Raw genomic sequence first — 22,847 nt, forward strand, 5'->3', positions numbered from 1 at the left:
AAAATGGAGTCGCAAGGATTACAGCTAGTGTTTCTTCGAAGCCGTAAACCTGCTATTGGACACGGGCCTTGAAGAAAACCCCGTCCCCTCCATCGACCCCTCTGATTCTTAAATCCGCGGATTCGTCCCCTGTGTGCTCCCAAGTGAGGTGTGCTGTGATTTGCAGATGTTGTCAGCAGTGCCTGGCGCTGCGCGGCCTCTAATTGAATCTGGTTAATTGGGCTCCCGGGCTGCTCCAGTGTTCACAGCCATCGACAGCTGTCGGTAGCGGCAGCCCCGCCGTCCTGCTCGGAGCGCGGCTCCTTCGCCAGCCCCGCCCACAACCAGGCGGCGGCCATCTTAAGGCAGCTCGGGCGGCGGCGGTGATCTCGGGGGCCAAAACGAGGGGTGGGCACCCTCAAAATTAAAATAAAAGCATTAAAATGAAAGAGAGAAACCCCCCAAGCCCCCCCCAACCCCCCCCCCCCAAAAAAAAATCGCGAAAAATCGCCGGGTGCGCGCACGCGTTCGCGCTTATAGATATATAATTGATTTCTCTTCTAATTTTCTCAGGAACCACTGGAGGGATTTACACAATTTTACCAAAAGCGTGATCTGCATACCAGACACTACCATTTTGACAAGTTTGGTGTAATTCCCTTCAGCGGTTCAAGCTGTAGCTGAGTCTAAAGGTCCTATGGAAATTAACATGGGGAAAACACGTTTTGGGACCCCCCTTTTTTCTCAGGCCCCCACTTGACGAATCCCCCCCAAACTTTCAGGGAAGGAGCGGAGCGAGCCATCTTCTTTGAGAAATTTGCGAAGATTCATCAACCAGGGCCAAAGTTATTCCCAATAGAATGTTGGGGATTTCCTATGGGAAACCGTCCTAACTATATATACCTACTGGCTATCGCCAGTAGGTAATATATATATATAGTTAGGATTTTTTTCAATGTTAAATCTTAAAATTCTATTTGGAATAACTTTGGCACCGGTTGATGAATCTGCTTGAAAATTTCCTCACAATGGCCTCATCAAGTTCCGGTCTATCCCTGAAAGTTTGGGGGGGATTCGTCAAGCGGGGGCCGAGATAAAAGGGGGGTCCCAAAACGCGTTTTCCCCATGTTAATTTCCATAGGGCGGTCGATTTCACTTTTAGCTCGAACGGCTGAATGGATTTACACCAAACTTGGTAAAATTGTAGGGACTAGTAGCCCGATGTGCCTTTGCTATGTCTCAAGATATGTGCTCCAGTGGATTTTGAATAATTTAGGTTAAAAAAAAATATATATCTATAGGCGCGCTCCGGTACGCGCACCGGGGAGCGCACCGGGCGCGCCACGCAACTTGCGCGCAGAAAGCTGATTGGCTCTCGGGTGTCTGTAAACATTCTAAACAGTCCGGAGCAGCCACCATCTTGTGTCTCGGTAAAATCGAGACACAAGAGGTGGCAAAAACAAAGGGGGAATTGACCATAAGGGGGCAGGGTAGACCCCCTCCTGACCCCCTAGGTTTAATGTGGGGGCTAAAATAGGGTCCCGCGGGGCATTTTAAAAAAATATTTTTTTCGATTTGCGCGGGGGGAGCGCCCGGTACGGGGAGCGAAGTAAGGGGAAAATCCAGGATCATATTTATGAAGGCCTTGCCCTGCCAGTTTTGCGCCGCCTGTGCGTCACTTTTTGTGACGCACCAGCGGTGTAAAAAAAAGCGCCTTGTTACGCTATATTTAAAAAGTGATGCATCTAGGTAGATGGGTCACTTTTTAAAACCCTGCGCCACATTATACCTGCGTCAGGTATAATGTATGCAGAGGGGGCGTTCCCTCGCAAAAAGCTTGTTAATAGCGACGCAGTGAAATCTATGAGATTTCACTGCGTCACTTTTAGGATGCTGTTGCGTCAAAATCTTGCGCCTGCCTCACAGCAGGTGTAAGACTGACGCAAGACCTTTCACATGGTGCTTTCCCCATGTGAAAGGACGCATTACTGGAGTTGCGTCACTTTTGTAACGCACTCCAGCAATGCGTCACTTTTGTGTTTACAGATACATCAGAAATACTGACGTATCTGTAACTCCTTGCTACATGATTCGTCATATATTAAATATGACACATCTGGAATGTCGTAAGGAGTGCGCACAAAAAAGTGACGCATCGCACCAGCGGTGTAAAAAAATGTGCCTCGTTGCGCTATATTTAAAAATTGACCCATCTAGGTAGATGGGTCACTTCTTAAAACCCTGTGCCACATTATACCTGCGTCAGGTATAATGTATGCAGAGGGGGCGTTCCCCTGCAAAAAGCTTGGTAATAGCGACGCAGTGAAATCTATGAGATTTCACTGCGTCACTTTTAGGATGCTGTTGCGTCAAAATCTTGCGCCTGCCTCACAGCAGGTGTAAGACTGACACAAGACCTTTCACATGGTGCTTTCCCCATGTGAAAGGACGCATTACTGGAGTTGCGTCACTTTTGTGACGCACTACAGCAATGCGTCACTTTTGTGTTTACAGATACGTCAGAAATACTGACGTATCTGTAACTCCTTGCGACATGATTCGTCATACATTAAATATGACACATCTGGAATGTCGTAAGGAGTGCGCACAGAAAAGTGATGCTCCGCACCAGCGGTGTAAAAAAATGCGCCTTGTTGCGCTATATTTAAAAAGTGACGCATCTAGGTAGATGGGTCACTTTTTAAACCGTGCGCCACATTATATCTGCTTCAGGTATAATGTATGCAGAGGGGGCGTTCCCCCGCAAAAAGCTTGGTAATAGCGATGCAGTGAAATCTATGAGATTTCGCTGCGTCACTTTTAGGATGCTGTTGCGTCAAAATCTTGCGCCTGCCTCACAGCAGGCGTAAGACTGACCCAAGCCCTTTCACATGGGGCTTTCCCCATGTGAAAAAACGCATTACTGGAGTTGCGTCACTTTTGTGACGCACTCCAGCAATGCGTCTTTTTTGTGTTTACAGATACGTCAGAAATACTGACGTATCTGTAACTCCTTGCGACATGATTCGTCATACATTAAATATGACACATCTGGAATGTCGTAAGGAGTGCGCACAGAAAAGTGACGCATCGCACCAGCGGTGTAAAAAAATGTGCCTCGTTGCGCTATATTTAAAAAGTGACGCATCTAGATAGATGGGTCACTTTTTAAAACCCTGCGCCACATTATACCTGCGTCAGGTATAATGTATGCAGAGGGGGCGTTCCCCCGCAAAAAGCTTGGTAATAGCGACGCAGTGAAATCTATGAGATTTCACTGCGTCACTTTTAGGATGCTGTTGCGTCAAAATCTTGCGCCTGCCTCACAGCAGGTGTAAGACTGACGCAAGACCTTTCACATGGTGCTTTCCCCATATGAAAGGACGCATTACTGGAGTTGCGTCACTTTTGTGACGCACTCCAGTAATGTGTCAATTTTGTGTTTACAGATATGTCAGAAATACTGACGTATCTTTAACTCCTTGCAAATTGATTAGTCATAAATTAAATATGACATATCTGGAATGTCATAAGGAGTGCGCCCAGAAAAGTGACGCATCGCTGTTTTCACGTAGCGATGCGTCACTTTTCAGAAATGAGGCCTCCAGTTTATTCACTGTGTCACCTCTACGACCCTTTCTTGCATCAATACGTCCCTTTTGCATACATTACACCTGACGTAGGAATAATGTGGCACAGGGGTTTACAAAGTGATGTATTTACCTAGAAACGCCACTTTGTAAATATGAATAAATAAGGTGCATTTTTTATTGGACTGTTGTGTCACAAAAAGTGATGCTTTGGTGGCGTTAAAGTGACGCATGGCTTCATAAATGAGGCCTTCTACCTTCAACTCCAGCAATGCATCTTTTCTTATCCTTCAACACTCCTGTTCCTTTTCAACATTTTCATTGAATATCAACATTCCCCATATTCACTCTTCTTCTCATAACTTTCTTTCCTAACACTCACCTTCTTTCAGTCCTCCTACTTCACTTCCTTTTTCCTCTCATACCTTTATGTTCTTTCTTACTCATTCTCCTTTCCATTATCAATGTACTCTATTTAACTTACTCTTTTTCATTTGTTTAAGAATATAGCTCTTTGATGAGAATTGGAGGTAGTTCTGAAAAGAACTTTTGGTTTTCTTCTTTTTTCTAAACAGGAACAAAAACAGGGAATGGAAACTGCTCAACAGGAGCAAAAAAAACAAAAACAATTAGGGGTGGGAAGGGCAGCGATGGTTCTCCAATGCTCGAACCATGAGCTGGACACTTTGCTCCCCATAGGTGAGGAGTTGATTGCAGTATCTGCATCTGAGGACACCATGGTTACATGCAGGCTGAATGTTTGGCACCTGTGATTGCCCCCTCCCAGAAGAAGTTGCTCCTCCGGTGGATGTAGAGGCCCCATCACTGGGAACCTCTTGTGCCAGAGCCCTGACACTTTCTCTGGCAAAATTCTGGGGGTGCTTCCTCTGCACATGCCGGATCATTGTGAAGTTCCCAAAAGAGTACTTTTTCAAAGGGTTACCTCGTGACAGCTCTTCTTTGCAGATCCTGCACTGCACTTTTGGAGCATTTACCTTTTTTTGTCCAGGTGGGATTTCAAAAAATTTCCAAATGAAATGTTCCTTAACTTTTCGTTGAGGAGGCTCTTCATTGATGAATTCTGGGTAAGCATGGGCGAATTTTGCAGATCTCGCGTTCGCGGATTTTGCGGATTTGCGAACTCGCAATCCGCAAAATCCGCGAATTCTCGCGAATTTGCGGATTTTTTTTTATGTTCGCACGGGTTTCTGCAAGTTCGCGAGGGTTTTGTACAATTTCGCAAATTGCGAAATTGTACAAAACGCGTGCGAACTTGCAGCAACCCGTGCGAACACAATAATATGAAGAGAAAGAAGCTCCTGGTCACAGGAACAGCACGGGGATTGCGCTCATGAAAGTCAAGGATGCAAAGGCCTCTACCCAGCATCACAGCTGACTTTCCACGGTAGATTTGGGAAGAGGCACACCTGTCCAGCCTCGAAGACGCTCATGATTGTTTTTGGGCTAATGAATGAGTCACTGAATTTGAGCATCAACTAGTTCGAGCGACCATGTGTGTGTTACTATGCAATCGCCCCGAAGGGCGCAGGGGTCCCTTGAGTGAGCTGTCCATCATAGTGGGTGAATGGCGGGAAGACGGTGCAAACCGCGAGTGTGTGCGCGGGGCCAAACGTGCGGGGCTTCCATGCGAGTTCACATGCCTCTTGTGTGCATAAAAGGTCAGAGAAAGATCAGTTCAGCAGATGAAGAGAAAAAGCTCCACAGGAAGGGTCACAGGAAGGGCATTTGTAAATATTTTAGGATGGCGCCGGCAAGCTGCCAGCGCCATCCTAAAATACTTACTAAATTAGCTTCAACAGGAAGCTCTAATAGATAAAATAAAGCAGTTGCGAGCACCTGCTTTATTTTATCTATTAGAGCTTCCTGTTGAAGCTAACTTAGTAACTATTTTAGGATGGCGCTGGCAGCTTGCCGGCGCCATCCTAAAATAGTTACAACAGGGCAGGCTTGAACTTTTGCCCCCGGAAAAATCCGCCGCTCGCGGATTTGCGGATTTTCGGTGAATTCGCGGGAGTTCGCAGATTGCGAATTTACCGAAAACCCGCAAAATCCGCAAGCGGAACGGATTTTCCGCCCATGCTTGATTCTGGGTCATCCTCACTGCTGGATTGTCTGGCAGCCATTGTAAAACCAAGAAATATCCTGGAGCAAAAAGGCAGGTCTTTCAGTCACAAAAGTGAAAGAAGAAGTGAAGGAAATGGGTGGGGATTTCATTCTTTGTAAAAAAAACTGTTAGCAACCAATGAAAAGTGTTATTTTAAGGTCACATGACCCGACGCGCTTACGCTGCGCGCTCCAGAGCGCTTCCAGGTGTGTTTACGCGGCGCGAACGTAGGCGCTTCCGGGGCGCAAACGTGGCACGAACGTAGGCGCTTTTGGGTGCGTTTACGCGGCGCGAACGTAGGCGCTTCCGAGGGCACTTACGTTGCGCGCCGAAGTGACGTCATCAAACTTTTACAGAAATGCATAATCATTTTCCTTATAAAAAAAACTGATTTTATTTGTATGGTACGAAATGTTTTGCATTATTATTAACTTTTCATTCATATTTTTTTTCACGAACGAAAGTAGCGCTCTGGGTGCGCTTTCAGGTGAGCTCACCGGTTAGCTTACCGGAAAGCTTACCAGAGAGCTTACCTGAAAGCTTACCGGAGCGCGCACCCAGAGCGCAAAAGAAAAAAATTATATTAAAAAAAAAATGAATACTTACAAAAAACAGCAAATTGTAAAAAAAAAAAAAAAGGTTAGAAACTCGATATAGAAAGGAATTAGCATTTAAAAAACCTATGAAATTCACTGAAAAAACCATAGGTTTCACACCAGTTATAGTTAGGAATTAGCATTTAATAAAACCTATCAAATTCACTGAAAAAAACATAGGTTTCACACCAGTTATAGTTACCTGGAAATTTTACTGACATAAAACCATTGAAATTCCAACGTTATAGTTAGTTGGACTCACTATAACTTGCGCGCCTGCAATGCACTGCTGATGACATCACATATTACATCACTCATGACATGGTCAGTGACATCACTCATGACATCACTGATGACTAAGCGTGGGCGGAAAATCCGTTCCGCTCGCGGATTTTGCGGATTTTCGGGAAATCCGCAATCCGCGAGATTTGCGGATTTCCCGCAAAATCCGCAAATTCGCACGCAGCGGATTTTTTTGGCGGCGCGCGGCGTTGGTGATACAATTTTTGCGGCGCGCGGCGTTTATCATCGTTTGCCGAGTTGTTTTTTTCGATAGTTTGCGAGTGCTGCGCCATTTTGGATCTTGCTGTGTGATCCCGCGGGAATTGGCGAGCGCGATTACGTCATCGCGGCTTGCCAGCGAGAGTTTGTCAACGCGAGTACGGCGAGATCACGTCTCGCGGTACTTCGCAAATTGCGAGATTTGAGATGCGGCGCGCGAAAATATAAATTTGCAATTCTGCACAAGAAATCCACCAGCAAGCAGCATAAACCTTCTAGAAATGATGATTTTTATGTGAATAACTCCTTAGTTTGACATTTGCCTGCACTTTTTTAGCGAGGAGTCCATTTTGGGGAGGGGGGCAGGGGGGTGGGAGGAAGGAAGTGCCCCATAGTCTTCAACTTCCTGTTCCTGTTCAGCAGGCTCCTCCCAGTGCTTTGTCCATCTCCTGGTCACTTTTCATTCGGATGTGGACCTGGAAGGATTACCTTTTGTGGATGCTGCTGGATCTTTGGATTTGAGGCCTTTTTGACTTTCTTTGGATCACTGTTGGATTAGAAATTTTACAAGTAAGTTTGTTTGGGGCATTACAGTTGCTGCAACTAAAATTTTGGGATTTTCGATTTTTGGGCTGTTTTGGGGCCTTTTCCCAGGGGTACTCAGTGGTGGGTGGACTGATTCTTTCTGTGGGTTGTCTTGAATTTAAACATCATGGAGGCCATAGATGAATTGGGATTGTGCTGATTTTTCTGTGTTTTTCGATTTTTTTTTTTTGTAAAATTTTGTGTTTTTCGATTTTTGACCTGTTGTTGGGGCCTTGACCAGGGGTAGTGAGTGGTGCATGGGGCCTAGTCTTTCTGTGGGCTGTCTTGAATTTAAACATCATGGATGGAATGGGATTGTGCTGATTTTGCAGTGTTTTTCGATTTTTGGGGGTGTTCATGGGGAGGGACATGCCATGTGGCTGGTGGCCATTTTGAGTGCAGCTACAGGCACTTGCCATGTGCTGGCAGGCAAGTGGCCATTTTGAATGCAGGCTTTGTTGTTAGGCCTCCAACCATTTTCCCTACTTTTCAACCTTTATTTATGCCAGGGGTAGTGAGTCTTGCATGGGCCTAGTATTTCTGTGGGTTGTCTTGAATTTAAACATCATGGAGGCCATAGATGAATTGGAATTGTGCTGATTTTTCTGTGTTTTTCGATTTTTTTTTTTTGTAAAATTTTGTGTTTTTCGATTTTTGACCTGTTGTTGGGGCCTTGACCAGGGGTAGTGAGTGGTGCATGGGGCCTAGTCTTTCTGTGGGCTGTCTTGAATTTAAACATCATGGATGGAATGGGATTGTGCTGATTTTGCAGTGTTTTTCGATTTTTGGGGGTGTTCATGGGGAGGGACATGCCATGTGGCTGGTGGCCATTTTGAGTGCAGCTACAGGCACTTGCCATGTGCTGGCAGGCAAGTGGCCATTTTGAATGCAGGCTTTGTTGTTAGGCCTCCAACCATTTTCCCTACTTTTCAACCTTTATTTATGCCAGGGGTAGTGAGTCTTGCATGGGCCTAGTATTTCTGTGGGTTGTCTTGAATTTAAACATCATGGAGGCCATAGATGAATTGGGATTGTGCTGATTTTTCTGTGTTTTTCAATTTTTTTTTTTTGTAAAATTTTGTGTTTTTCGATTTTTGACCTGTTGTTGGGGCCTTGACCAGGGGTAGTGAGTGGTGCATGGGGCCTAGTCTTTCTGTGGGCTGTCTTGAATTTAAACATCATGGATGGAATGGGATTGTGCTGATTTTGCAGTGTTTTTCGATTTTTGGGGGTGTTCATGGGGAGGGACATGCCATGTGGCTGGTGGCCATTTTGAGTGCAGCTACAGGCACTTGCCATGTGCTGGCAGGCAAGTGGCCATTTTGAATGCAGGCTTTGTTGTTAGGCCTCCAACCATTTTCCCTACTTTTCAACCTTTATTTATGCCAGGGGTAGTGAGTCTTGCATGGGCCTAGTATTTCTGTGGGTTGTCTTGAATTTAAACATCATGGAGGCCATAGATGAATTGGGATTGTGCTGATTTTTCTGTGTTTTTCGATTTTTTTTTTTTGTAAAATTTTGTGTTTTTCGATTTTTGACCTGTTGTTGGGGCCTTGACCAGGGGTAGTGAGTGGTGCATGGGGCCTAGTCTTTCTGTGGGCTGTCTTGAATTTAAACATCATGGATGGAATGGGATTGTGCTGATTTTGCAGTGTTTTTCGATTTTTGGGGGTGTTCATGGGGAGGGACATGCCATGTGGCTGGTGGCCATTTTGAGTGCAGCTACAGGCACTTGCCATGTGCTGGCAGGCAAGTGGCCATTTTGAATGCAGGCTTTGTTGTTAGGCCTCCAACCATTTTCCCTACTTTTCAACCTTTATTTATGCCAGGGGTAGTGAGTCTTGCATGGGCCTAGTATTTCTGTGGGTTGTCTTGAATTTAAACATCATGGAGGCCATAGATGAATTGGGATTGTGCTGATTTTTCTGTGTTTTTCGATTTTTTTTTTTTGTAAAATTTTGTGTTTTTCGATTTTTGACCTGTTGTTGGGGCCTTGACCAGGGGTAGTGAGTGGTGCATGGGGCCTAGTCTTTCTGTGGGCTGTCTTGAATTTAAACATCATGGATGGAATGGGATTGTGCTGATTTTGCAGTGTTTTTCGATTTTTGGGGGTGTTCATGGGGAGGGACATGCCATGTGGCTGGTGGCCATTTTGAGTGCAGCTACAGGCACTTGCCATGTGCTGGCAGGCAAGTGGCCATTTTGAATGCAGGCTTTGTTGTTAGGCCTCCAACCATTTTCCCTACTTTTCAACCTTTATTTATGCCAGGGGTAGTGAGTCTTGCATGGGCCTAGTATTTCTGTGGGTTGTCTTGAATTTAAACATCATGGAGGCCATAGATGAATTGGGATTGTGCTGATTTTTCTGTGTTTTTCAATTTTTTTTTTTTGTAAAATTTTGTGTTTTTCGATTTTTGACCTGTTGTTGGGGCCTTGACCAGGGGTAGTGAGTGGTGCATGGGGCCTAGTCTTTCTGTGGGCTGTCTTGAATTTAAACATCATGGATGGAATGGGATTGTGCTGATTTTGCAGTGTTTTTCGATTTTTGGGGGTGTTCATGGGGAGGGACATGCCATGTGGCTGGTGGCCATTTTGAGTGCAGCTACAGGCACTTGCCATGTGCTGGCAGGCAAGTGGCCATTTTGAATGCAGGCTTTGTTGTTAGGCCTCCAACCATTTTCCCTACTTTTCAACCTTTATTTATGCCAGGGGTAGTGAGTCTTGCATGGGCCTAGTATTTCTGTGGGTTGTCTTGAATTTAAACATCATGGAGGCCATAGATGAATTGGGATTGTGCTGATTTTTCTGTGTTTTTCGATTTTTTTTTTTTGTAAAATTTTGTGTTTTTCGATTTTTGACCTGTTGTTGGGGCCTTGACCAGGGGTAGTGAGTGGTGCATGGGGCCTAGTCTTTCTGTGGGCTGTCTTGAATTTAAACATCATGGATGGAATGGGATTGTGCTGATTTTGCAGTGTTTTTCGATTTTTGGGGGTGTTCATGGGGAGGGACATGCCATGTGGCTGGTGGCCATTTTGAGTGCAGCTACAGGCACTTGCCATGTGCTGGCAGGCAAGTGGCCATTTTGAATGCAGGCTTTGTTGTTAGGCCTCCAACCATTTTCCCTACTTTTCAACCTTTATTTATGCCAGGGGTAGTGAGTCTTGCATGGGCCTAGTATTTCTGTGGGTTGTCTTGAATTTAAACATCATGGAGGCCATAGATGAATTGGGATTGTGCTGATTTTTCTGTGTTTTTCGATTTTTTTTTTTTGTAAAATTTTGTGTTTTTCGATTTTTGACCTGTTGTTGGGGCCTTGACCAGGGGTAGTGAGTGGTGCATGGGGCCTAGTCTTTCTGTGGGCTGTCTTGAATTTAAACATCATGGATGGAATGGGATTGTGCTGATTTTGCAGTGTTTTTCGATTTTTGGGGGTGTTCATGGGGAGGGACATGCCATGTGGCTGGTGGCCATTTTGAGTGCAGCTACAGGCACTGGCCATGTGCTGGCAGGCAAGTGGCCATTTTGAATGCAGGCTTTGTTGTTAGGCCTCCAACCATTTTGCCTACTTTTCAACCTTTATTTATGCCCAGGGGTAGTGAGTCTTGCATGGGCCTAGTCTTTCTGTGGGTTGTCTTGAATTTAAACATTATGGAGGGCATGGATGGATTGGGATTGTGCTGATTTTGCAGTGTTTTTCGATTTTTTTGTGCTCTATAACTGAACTGATGTTCCTCTGTCTTCCATTTTTTTTAGGTGCACAAGACTCAAGAGAACCACCAGTGCCAGGAAGAAGTCCTGCAGCGGTGTGTGTGTGCAGCATAACGTCACGCGACGTCACGTCTGGCCTCAGACAACTCTACAATTCGTGCAACTGCGGCCTGCTGTCTGACCTGCTCTGAAGAAGATGGCCCCAAAGAAACTTCTCCGTAGCTCCTCTAGCAAGAAAGTTGCTAGTAAGGAGCAGAAGAAGCAAGTTACCAAGGAGGCTGGTGTGCCACCCACCACTTTTTTTGGGAGCAAAAAAAAAAGTACGCCTGCAGCAGCAGGATCTGCTGGGGACCAACCTGAGAGCAGCACCCCTGCTCCATTGGGTTCAGTGCCTCCACCACCACGCCAACTTAAGTCAAAGCCCTTGAGTGCTTCAGAGGCAGTCAGTGTACTTCTCCAATCACCATCGACCAGTGATGTTGGCTCATCGCAAGAAAGTAGCAGCAATGTCCCTGAATCAACACAGGTTGTTGTAACTCATCTGACAAGTGTTGAACAACCACAGCCGCAACAACAACACCATGTGCAAGTACACGCCCAAGTACATGTGGAAGGAGAGGCAGCAAAAGGAGATGCGCAAGCAAAGGTGCATGGACGTTCACAAGTGCCCACAATAGTTGTTCCTCCCGAAGTAGGGGCACATTTGGAAATCGACAATGAAGCTGAGGTATCATTGGAAGCCACTCCTCCTGATGATCATTCATTGTCTTCCACATCCCTAGCAAGGAAAAGATCAAGGGGGGTGTCTACATCTTCTTCAAGCCCACCTCGTTCTGGTGCAAGTGATCTGTCTTGGGAACCACGACAACTGCGGTCTGACAGTGAGGCAGAGGCACACCATGATCTGCCACCGGTACCTAAGCGTAAAAGGAAGGTCGTCCAAAAACTCAAACCTATGGAGTGTGATGAGGCTCAACAAGAAGTGACAGATACTGCTGGTGATGAAGCCTCTCACGATGACGACGAGGCAGTCATCACAAAGGTCACTGCAGCCCCACCGGGCATGCAGCAAAGAGACATTTTGACCCTATCCCGAGAAGCTGCTGAGCGTGATGATGATGTCGGCGAGGAGGCAATGGAAATGGAATCATTAGATTTGGAGTTAAGTAGTACACCAAAACCTACCGCTTCCATATTTCTTCCTCGCAAGAAGGTACCCACCTCGTCCTCGACCTCAATTCGTGGTGGTGAAAGTGCAAAACGTACTGAAGTTCGGCAATCCACATCCTCCACTTCATCTGTCATTAGCAGCAGGACCACCACCACCAGTATCGCCGCCTCCTCCGGCCCCCGAAGACATTTCAAGTCTCCAGTTTGGGACTTCTTTAGTGTTTGCCCAAAAAAGGAAAACGTAGCCATTTGTAGCCTTTGTAAGCTTCGATATAGTCGTGGTAAGCTTGGTTCTAACTATGGTACCGGAGGCCAGAGAGGTCATCTTGAGAGAAGGCACCCTGTCGAATGGTTTCCGCACCTAGAGGCGGTCAAGAAAGCCGGAATTGCACGTAATGAAAACGTTGATTTGTCATCTGCTGATGACGAGGAGGTAGAAGAAGACGATTCAAACACTTCACTTACACCCAGTTCCCATGTCAGCAGCACACCCCATGGGAGCCACACTAAGAGTGTGGGAGAGAGTGAGACATCAATGCGGAAAAGTTCATCAGCGAGCGTAACTGGGTCGAAGAGATCATCATCATCCCGTAAATCATTGGTCCAGGGCAACATTAAAAAGATGTTGTTTACAGAAGCGCAATATGAACGCAACCACCCAATGACCCGTCTGTATAACACTAAGCTGGCTAAAATGCTAGCTCTGGACCTTCTCCCTTTTTCTTTTGTAGAAGGGGTTGGTTTTCTAGAATTAGTGACAGTGCTCTGCCCTAAATGGAAGGTTCCTAGCCGGTTCTATTTTGCCCGAGTTGCGGTTCCAGCACTACATGAAGATGTTCTGAAGTTGATTGGGGCAGCTTTGGAGAAGAGTGCTGTTCACACTATACATCTGACAACAGACATGTGGACCAGTGGCGCAGGCGCTGATTACATGTGCATCACTGCACACTGGGTCTCTTTTTCAGGGGCTAAAGCAAAGCTAAACTCAGGTGTTGACACTAACATTGTTTTTAAAGGTGCTCGGAAACATGCAACACTAGCCATGTTTGGTTTGGAGAAACGTCACACAGCAGAAAACATTTTGGATGTCTTTAACACAAAGGTCCTTAACTGTCTGTCCCCACTAAAACGCAAGGTTGGTTATGTTTCCACAGACAATGGCTCCAATATAGTTAAGGCCATGAGGGACGGTTACTATTTCAGAGTGCCGTGTTTGGCGCACTGTATAAACCTGGTTGTCCAAAAATTCTTGGGTAATAAACGCAGTGCAGCGTACAGTGTATTGGACAACTGCCGAAAAATTTGCAAGCATTTCAGGCATTCTTTTAAGGCCCGCAAGCAGCTGAGGAGCATGCTATATCAAAGTCAAATGCCAGTGAAAGCACTCATCCAGGAGGTGGTAACACGTTGGAACTCAACCTTCTACATGCTTGAGCGTCTGTATGAGCAGTATACGCAACTCGATCAATTTTTCTTGAAAGAGGGTATAGAGGAGCTGAGGATGGGTGGGCCGCAATGGAACATAGTTGAAAGCCTAACACGCATGCTTCGTCCTTTTGAGGTCTTCACACGTGCAGTCAGCAAGGAGGACTCTAATTTGGGAAAAGCTATCCCATTGTTGTACATGCTGGAGGACCAACTGAAGGAGGTGTGTTCTGTGTTTCGAAAAGATGACAAAAAGAAAGACTCTTTGCTTCTGGCTGAGACATTATTAGAGCTCCTACAAGGTGATGAACGTCTTCAAAAGATCCACTCAGAACAGCATTACATTTGTGCTACTATTCTGGATCCACGCTACAAAAAGGCGCTGGCAGGCAGAGCATTCTTTCCTTTTGCTGATGAAGATGTTACAAAGTACAAACGTTGGCTAGCCTTGTCAGCCAAGAAGTTTGAAACAGAACGGCTGGAAATTGAAGGAAATGGCAGTACATCAGCAGGCCATCCCCAGTCAAAACAATCCACTTCTGCACCTGTGGCTGTGGCACAAGTGACCTCTCAGCCGTTAAAGACACCGGCAACCGCATCATCTGCACGAAAGGCAGCAGAAACATTGGAGGCTGAAGAGGATTGGCTAGCTCTGCGTGGGTTTGGTTCTCAAAAGGCCAGAGGCACAGCAAGAGCTACGCAAAGTGGAGGAACCTTGGAGGAGGACCTTGAGTCGATGGTGAAGGACTATCTGAATGACTCCACAGAGGTCTATGTTAATTCTGACCCATTGGCGTATTGGCATGGGAAAAAAGAATTGTGGCCACAGCTCACCAACCTGGCTTTAAACTACTTGTCTTGCCCACTCGCAAGTGTGTCTTCTGAACGGGTTTTCAGTGCGGCTGGTGGGATTGTAACTCCCAAACGGAGCCGCCTCTCGCCCAAAAATGTGGAGAGGTTAACAATGATCAAGATGAATCAGCACCTCATACCACCAGATATAAGAGTACGAGAGAGCGTGCCGGATGAAGAGGAGGTGGCCAGCACCATAGATGAGGGAATTTCTACTCTGTCAGGTGGCACTGACCTCACCCGGGCTGAATTCGCAGAGTATGATGACGAAGCCTTATTCTTATTCCTGGACCGTGATTCCGACTTCGAGCCCTGAAAATGAGACAACGAATCAATAACTTTCTTTTTCATCCTTATTCACTTTTATTCCTGTGTGTCTGTCTTTCTTTGTTGTGCACAGTTAATATAATTCAAACTTTAATCAGATAATCACAAAGACAAGCCCATCAGCAGAACTGTCTTCACTTGTTTGCTAATTTATTTGAAGGTGCCGCAGTCTGCATTCCTCAGGTTCACAAGTTCAGAAGAACATGCTCCTCTATCCTCCTCCTCCAGACTCCTATTTCCATCAAAGCAGAGGGCTGGTTTACGCCCAATGAAGAAAGACTCAGCACTTGTGGGGGTGTTGTTCTACCTCTTTGCAGGTGAGTTGACGGGTCTGGGGCCATTGCTGGGAAGCACTAAAAGTGGTTTGTGCCAAATCCGAGGCGGAAATTTTTTTGTGTTTTTGATGACTTGCTTGCCTTTGAGGTGCTCTTAGGGGGGGTTCCGTCTGTTTGTGGGTGAGTTTCATGGTCTGAGAGCATTGCTGGGACACTCTAATCTTGATTGCATTTGCTTTTCAGGAAATCCGTCGTGCCAACCCCGACTTATGGCCCAGCTACGCAGCGCGTTTGGACCGAAGGCCCAGAAATATTGCAAGTATGAGAGTTTGCTTTTGGCCTGTTTGGGGGTGTTATACTTCTTGGCGGGTGGGTTGCCGGGTCTTGGGGCATTCCTGGGAAGGTCTAATACCGGGTAGAAGTGGTTGGGACTAAATCCAGGCCGATTTTTTTTTGGGCTATTTCTGACATTTTGCTCTATGTAGCGTTTTCGGGGGCCTGTTTGGGGGGCTTCCTGGTGTTTGCGGGTGAGTTTCGTGGTCTGGGAGCACTGCTGGGACACTCTAATCTTGATTGCATTTGCTTTTCAGGAAATCCGTCGTGCCAACCCCGACTTATGGCCCAGCTACGCAGCGCGTTTGGACCGAAGGCCCAGAAATATTGCAAGTATGAGAGTTTGCTTTTGGCCTGTTTGGGGTGTTATACTTCTTGGCGGGTGGGTTGCCGGGTCTTGGGGCATTCCTGGGAAGGTCTAATACCGGGTAGAAGTGGTTGGGACTAAATCCAGGCCGATTTTTTTTTGGGCTATTTCTGACATTTTGCTCTATGTAGCGTTTTCGGGGGCCTGTTTGGGGGCTTCCTGGTGTTTGCGGGTGAGTTTCGTGGTCTGGGAGCACTGCTGGGACACTCTAATCTTGATTGCATGTTGCTTTTCAGGAAATCCGTCGTGCCAACCCCGACTTATGGCCCAGCTACGCAGCGCGTTTGGACCGAAGGCCCAGAAATATTGCAAGTATGAGAGTTTGCTTTTGGCCTGTTTGGGGGTGTTATACTTCTTGGCGGGTGGGTTGCCGGGTCTTGGGGCATTCCTGGGAAGGTCTAATACCGGGTAGAAGTGGTTGGGACTAAATCCAGGCCGATTTTTTTTTTGGGCTATTTCTGACATTTTGCTCTATGTAGCGTTTTCGGGGGCCTGTTTGGGGGGCTTCCTGGTGTTTCTGGGTGAGTTTCGTGGTCTGGGAGCACTGCTGGGACACTCTAATCTTGATTGCATTTGCTTTTCAGGAAATCCGTCGTGCCAACCCCGACTTATGGCCCAGCTACGCAGCGCGTTTGGACCGAAGGCCCAGAAATATTGCAAGTATGAGATTTTGCTTTTGGCCTGTTTGGGGGTGTTATGCTTCTTGGCGGGTGGGTTGCCGGGTCTTGGGGCATTCCTGGGAAGGTCTAATACCGGGTAGAAGTGGTTGGGACTAAATCCAGGCCGATTTTTTTTTGGGCTATTTCTGACATTTTGCTCTATGTAGCGTTTTCGGGGGCCTGTTTGGGGGGCTTCCTGGTGTTTGCGGGTGAGTTTCGTGGTCTGGGAGCACTGCTGGGACACTCTAATCTTGATTGCATTTGCTTTTCAGGAAATCCGTCGTGCCAACCCCGACTTATGGCCTAGCTACGCAGCGCGTTTGGACCGAAGGCCCAGAAATATTGCAAGTATGAGATTTTGCTTTTGGCCTGTTTGGGGGTGTTATGCTTCTTGGCGGGTGGGTTGCCGGGTCTTGGGGCATTCCTGGGAAGGTCTAATACCGGGTAGAAGTGGTTGGGACAAAATCCAGGCCGATTTTTTTTGGGCTATTTCTGACATTTTGCTCTATGTAGCGTTTTCGGGGGCCTGTTTGGGGGGCTTCCTGGTGTTTGCGGGTGAGTTCGTGGTGTGGGAGCACTGCTGGCTATATATACTTTACTTTGCAAGAGGTTTGAAGCAAATCCATGGTGGCTGAGGGACTTAGGGCCTAGCTGCAGAGCGCGCGCGGAGTGATTTGGGAAATTTGTGAAAAAGTGACTAAGTCCCCATTTTTGTACTTTTGCTCTTTGGCTGTTTGGGGGTCTTCTACTCGTTTTCTCCTGGGTTGACGGCTCTGGGGCCATTGCTGGGAAGCTCTAATACCGGATAAAGTGTTTTGGACCAAATCCCAGGCGGAATTTTTTTTGTGTTTTTGATGACTTGCTTGCCTTTGAGGTGCTCTTAGGGGGGGTTCCGTCTGTTTGCGGGTGAGTTTCGTGGTCTGGGAGCACTGCTGGGACACTCTAATCTTGATTGCATTTGCTTTTCAGGAAATCCGTCGTGCCAACCCCGACTTATGGCCCAGCTACGCAGCGCGTTTGGACCGAAGGCCCAGAAATATTGCAAGTATGAGAGTTTGCTTTTGGCCTGTTTGGGGGTGTTATACTTCTTGGCGGGTGGTTGCCGGGTCTTGGGGCATTCCTGGGAAGGTCTAATACCGGGTAGAAGTGGTTGGGACTAAATCCAGGCCGATTTTTTTTTGGGCTATTTCTGACATTTTGCTCTATGTAGCGTTTTCGGGGGCCTGTTTGGGGGGCTTCCTGGTGTTTGCGGGTGAGTTTCGTGGTCTGGGAGCACTGCTGGGACACTCTAATCTTGATTGCATTTGCTTTTCAGGAAATCCGTCGTGCCAACCCCGACTTATGGCCCAGCTACGCAGCGCGTTTGGGACCGAAGGCCCAGAAATATTGCAAGTATGAGAGTTTGCTTTTGGCCTGTTTGGGGGTGTTATACTTCTTGGCGGGTGGGTTGCCGGGTCTTGGGGCATTCCTGGGAAGGTCTAATACCGGGTAGAAGTGGTTGGGACTAAATCCAGGCCGATTTTTTTTTTGGGCTATTTCTGACATTTTGCTCTATGTAGCGTTTTCGGGGGCCTGTTTGGGGGGCTTCCTGGTGTTTGCGGGTGAGTTTCGTGGTCTGGGAGCACTGCTGGGACACTCTAATCTTGATTGCATTTGCTTTTCAGGAAATCCGTCGTGCCAACCCCGACTTATGGCCCAGCTACGCAGCGCGTTTGGACCGAAGGCCCAGAAATATTGCAAGTATGAGAGTTTGCTTTTGGCCTGTTTGGGGGTGTTATACTTCTTGGCGGGTGGGTTGCCGGGTCTTGGGGCATTCCTGGGAAGGTCTAATACCGGGTAGAAGTGGTTGGGACTAAATCCAGGCCGATTTTTTTTTGGGCTATTCTGACATTTTGCTCTATGTAGCGTTTTCGGGGGCCTGTTTGGGGGGCTTCCTGGTGTTTCTGGGTGAGTTTCGTGGTCTGGGAGCACTGCTGGGACACTCTAATCTTGATTGCATTTGCTTTTCAGGAAATCCGTCGTGCCAACCCCGACTTATGGCCCAGCTACGCAGCGCGTTTGGACCGAAGGCCCAGAAATATTGCAAGTATGAGATTTTGCTTTTGGCCTGTTTGGGGGTGTTATGCTTCTTGGCGGGTGGGTTGCCGGGTCTTGGGGCATTCCTGGGAAGGTCTAATACCGGGTAGAAGTGGTTGGGACTAAATCCAGGCCGATTTTTTTTTGGGCTATTTCTGACATTTTGCTCTATGTAGCGTTTTCGGGGGCCTGTTTGGGGGCTTCCTGGTGTTTGCGGGTGAGTTTCGTGGTCTGGGAGCACTGCTGGGACACTCTAATCTTGATTGCATTTGCTTTTCAGGAAATCCGTCGTGCCAACCCCGACTTATGGCCTAGCTACGCAGCGCGTTTGGACCGAAGGCCCAGAAATATTGCAAGTATGAGATTTTGCTTTTGGCCTGTTTGGGGGTGTTATGCTTCTTGGCGGGTGGGTTGCCGGGTCTTGGGGCATTCCTGGGAAGGTCTAATACCGGGTAGAAGTGGTTGGGACAAAATCCAGGCCGATTTTTTTTTGGGCTATTTCTGACATTTTGCTCTATGTAGCGTTTTCGGGGGCCTGTTTGGGGGGCTTCCTGGTGTTTGCGGGTGAGTTTCGTGGTGTGGGAGCACTGCTGGCTATATATACTTTACTTTGCAAGAGGTTTGAAGCAAATCCATGGTGGCTGAGGGGACTTAGGGCCTAGCTGCAGAGCGCGCGCGGAGTGATTTGGGAAATTTGTGAAAAAGTGACTAAGTCCCCATTTTTGTACTTTTGCTCTTTGGCTGTTTGGGGGTCTTCTACTCGTTTTCTCCTGGGTTGACGGCTCTGGGGCCATTGCTGGAAGCTCTAATACCGGATAAAAGTGTTTTGGACCAAATCCCAGGCGGAATTTTTTTTGTGTTTTTGATGACTTGCTTGCCTTTGAGGTGCTCTTAGGGGGGTTCCGTCTGTTTGCGGGTGAGTTTCGTGGTCTGGGAGCACTGCTGGGACACTCTAATCTTGATTGCATTTGCTTTTCAGGAAATCCGTCGTGCCAACCCCGACTTATGGCCTAGCTACGCAGCGCGTTTGGACCGAAGGCCCAGAAATATTGCAAGTATGAGATTTTGCTTTTGGCCTGTTTGGGGGTGTTACGCTCTTGGCGGGTGGGTTGCCGGGTCTTGGGGCATTCCTGGGAAGGTCTAATACCGGGTAGAAGTGGTTGGGACAAAATCCGCGCGGAAAAGCCTTTAGTTTTGGCACTTTTTGTAACTTAGGGTTCGTTAGGGTTAGCCCTAGCAGCAGGATTGCATGTGTTTCGGGGTGTTCTAGATTTTTCAAACTGAGTTCTGGGTCTTAGAGCACTCGTGAGAATGTGTAATTTTGGTTGCAAGTCATTTGAAGAAAATCCATGGTGGGAAAGGGGGGATTTGGCATAGTTAAAGAAAGCCTTTGCCACTATTCTTAACTTAGGGTTCGTTAGGGTTAGCAGTATTCTATTGCATGTGTTTGAGTGGGGGGGATTTCGAGTCTTGGAGCGATGCTGGCTATGGCTACTTTTGCTTGGTTGCTTGCAAGTGGTTTGAATGCATCCACGGTGGGTAATGGGTAATTAGGGTACTTCGGCCTACTTTTACTTTCAAAGTAAGTTTTGTCACCAGTTTTCTGCTAGGCCTCGTTTTTTGAGATTTGATTGGGGGTCTTCTACATTTTTGCGACTGGCTTTAGTAAGGGTCTGGGTGGAAGCACTGCTAGGAAGATCTAATTTTGTTCTAAAACACAGTTTACAGTACACCTAGCTTGAGGGGCAAGATCCGATACATTAATTTGCCCATACATCCTTCAAAAGGTGACTCAGAGTACGCACTTTCAAAAACATTGTACTGTCTACTAGGAAAAACAAATTGTGACTTTTTGCACTCCACAGCCTACATGCCTTATATTTATTTATCAGTGGTGTTGTAATATTATATCACTTCCTGTTTTTCGTTGAATAATTACAGGCCGGGTTCAGTCTCTGCAATGGGGAAAAAAGGATGGAGTCAGGCTTCACAGTAGCGAGCCACAATTCAGCATCAGGCAGGCAGTGGACAGGGTGTCTTCTGGTGACCAACATCGATGGACGAAGCGTCGGCTGCAATGGAGGAGTGCCGCTAATAGGAGGATTTTTTTTCTGCGGGCAACTTACTTACCACTTCCAACAGGACCACTACAACCACATAGATACAGTATCCCTTGCCTTTTTCTCTGACTGTGACTGCATTTCTTGGCTCTCTCTCTGCTTCTACATTGATCCCTTAACACATCACTTAGTCCACTCCACTATCACATCTGCACCACACATAGTCATTTGTAAGTGCTCCTACGTAATTCGCAAGTCGCAGCACGCCCCAGGCCGTAGAGGACTGGGATGGCCCCAATGATGAAGCATGTCACCAAGGGGCAACCCTGGTGAGTGAGGGGACACCTAGAAAAAAAGCAATTTCTCCTTTTCTATCTACTATACCTTCTGTCAGGTTACGCAGCCCCTAAGCGCCTACCGTACTATGAAACTACATTTCCCATGAGTAGGCGGGAGACTTGCAGACTATTTAGTGAGACTATATGAGAGTACCCTTGTATGTTAGGACAGCACTTCACTGATGCCTGTCTTGTCTTCTGTTACAGGTATCCTTTCCCTGCTGACCCTACCTTTACCCATCCCACATTTTTTATTTTAGTTTGTTATTTTTCTCCCCCGCCTAATGCCTCGAACACCCTGTGTTTACACTTCTGGGTGTTGGTGACATTTGGAAGTGGAACCATATTTGCATCGACTGGATCACGGGGAGTAAACCTGACACCTTCCAGACCAACCCCATTGAGTGTTGTTGTGAATGGATTTATAGTGACCAGCAAGGCTCTCAGGTATCTGGCTACAGAGACCTTATGTTGAATATAGTTATCAATATTTCCACCCACGCCCTGTACTGTCGCATTCTTTCTTCCACAGTTGTCGAAAGTACTAATTACTTTTAACTGACATGCATGCAGTTACAGTAGTGTATGCACTTTCAAAGATTGATGGATAGGTTTGTACCCCAAAGATTTGTTTATGTTCACAATTGTTCGTCCATGCTGTGCTACTTTTTCTTGTCTCCCAAAACCTTTCCCAAAAACCCCCGTACCCATCCATTTTTCAAACCCTAACCCTCTTCCCCCGGGCTGTGTGGTTTTGATTGATGTGTGACTAAATTACAGCAATAAATCCACACACTTGCTGGGGAGGATAAGGTGATAGCAACAGGCTGGTGAAGAAATCCGATGATATATTCTTACTCTGCTTGACAAAGACCCATGGCTAATGTCAAAGAACTTCAACCGAATTAGTTATACTTTAACATTTGTTAGGCTACAACGTGGCACTGTTCTAGTGTACTTCTGTCACCTGCTATATTCTGTATTGTACCTTTGTATTGCTCAGGAGCACAAACCAGATTTCATTTTCTTTTTTTCATAGGCAAGCAACTGCCACTGTGTCACACCACTAGTACCACCGCTATGAGGAAATTTTATCCGCCCAGGATTGCCAACCTTATTTGCTGTTTCCCGTGGAGCCAGCCCTGGGCCTAGCCCTACTTGCAAACAGAAATTACAGGTAAGATAGGCGTTTGGTTGGAGGTAGTATAATGGAGTATTAGGAGAGACGAGAGATTTGATTGACGGTAGTACTACTAAAGTCCTAGGACTATTCAGGAAAACAAACTTACTGTTATGTTAAACCCCCACCCACCAGACTCAAAAGCAGTAAAAAACAGGTATGGTCAGATAAAGTTTCAAAAAGTATATTTTTATAGCCCTAACAAAAGAATCTCCCGCAAGACCCTCCCTAACCCCAACGATTGTCCTTCAAAAGTCCCCAAAAATCACAACTCCCAATTCCCACCCCCCAAAAGTCTCTAAAAAAGGGGCAAGGGACACTATGGCAGGGTGCTGTTGGAATTAGCAGCCAGGGCATCATGCTCCTTGCGGAGGGTGGCAAGTTCGAAGCGGAGGCCCTCCACCACGTTCTTATAATTATGGACCTCCTGCTCCAGGTAGGACAGTCTGAGGGATAAGCGGCGCCGGTGTGCCTTGCAATTCCTGTGAGGGGCAGCTGCTTTCTTTGCTGCTGGGCGGTGGCGTTTGGCTTTGGTAGCCCGGCTCCGTACCGCTGGAGCACTGCGCTGGCTGGCAGCCCGCACGGAGGAGGAGGCAGCTGTCCCAGTGGACGTTGTTGTTGTTCCAGACTGCGTCTCCTCCTCCTCCAGGGCCACCAGCCGCCGATATTCAGCAACAGTGGCATCCAGCCTCCGTTGCCGG

This window comes from Lissotriton vulgaris, chromosome 7, assembly GCF_964263255.1.
Source record: "Lissotriton vulgaris chromosome 7, aLisVul1.2, whole genome shotgun sequence".
NCBI classification, from domain to species: Eukaryota; Metazoa; Chordata; class Amphibia; order Caudata; family Salamandridae; genus Lissotriton; species Lissotriton vulgaris.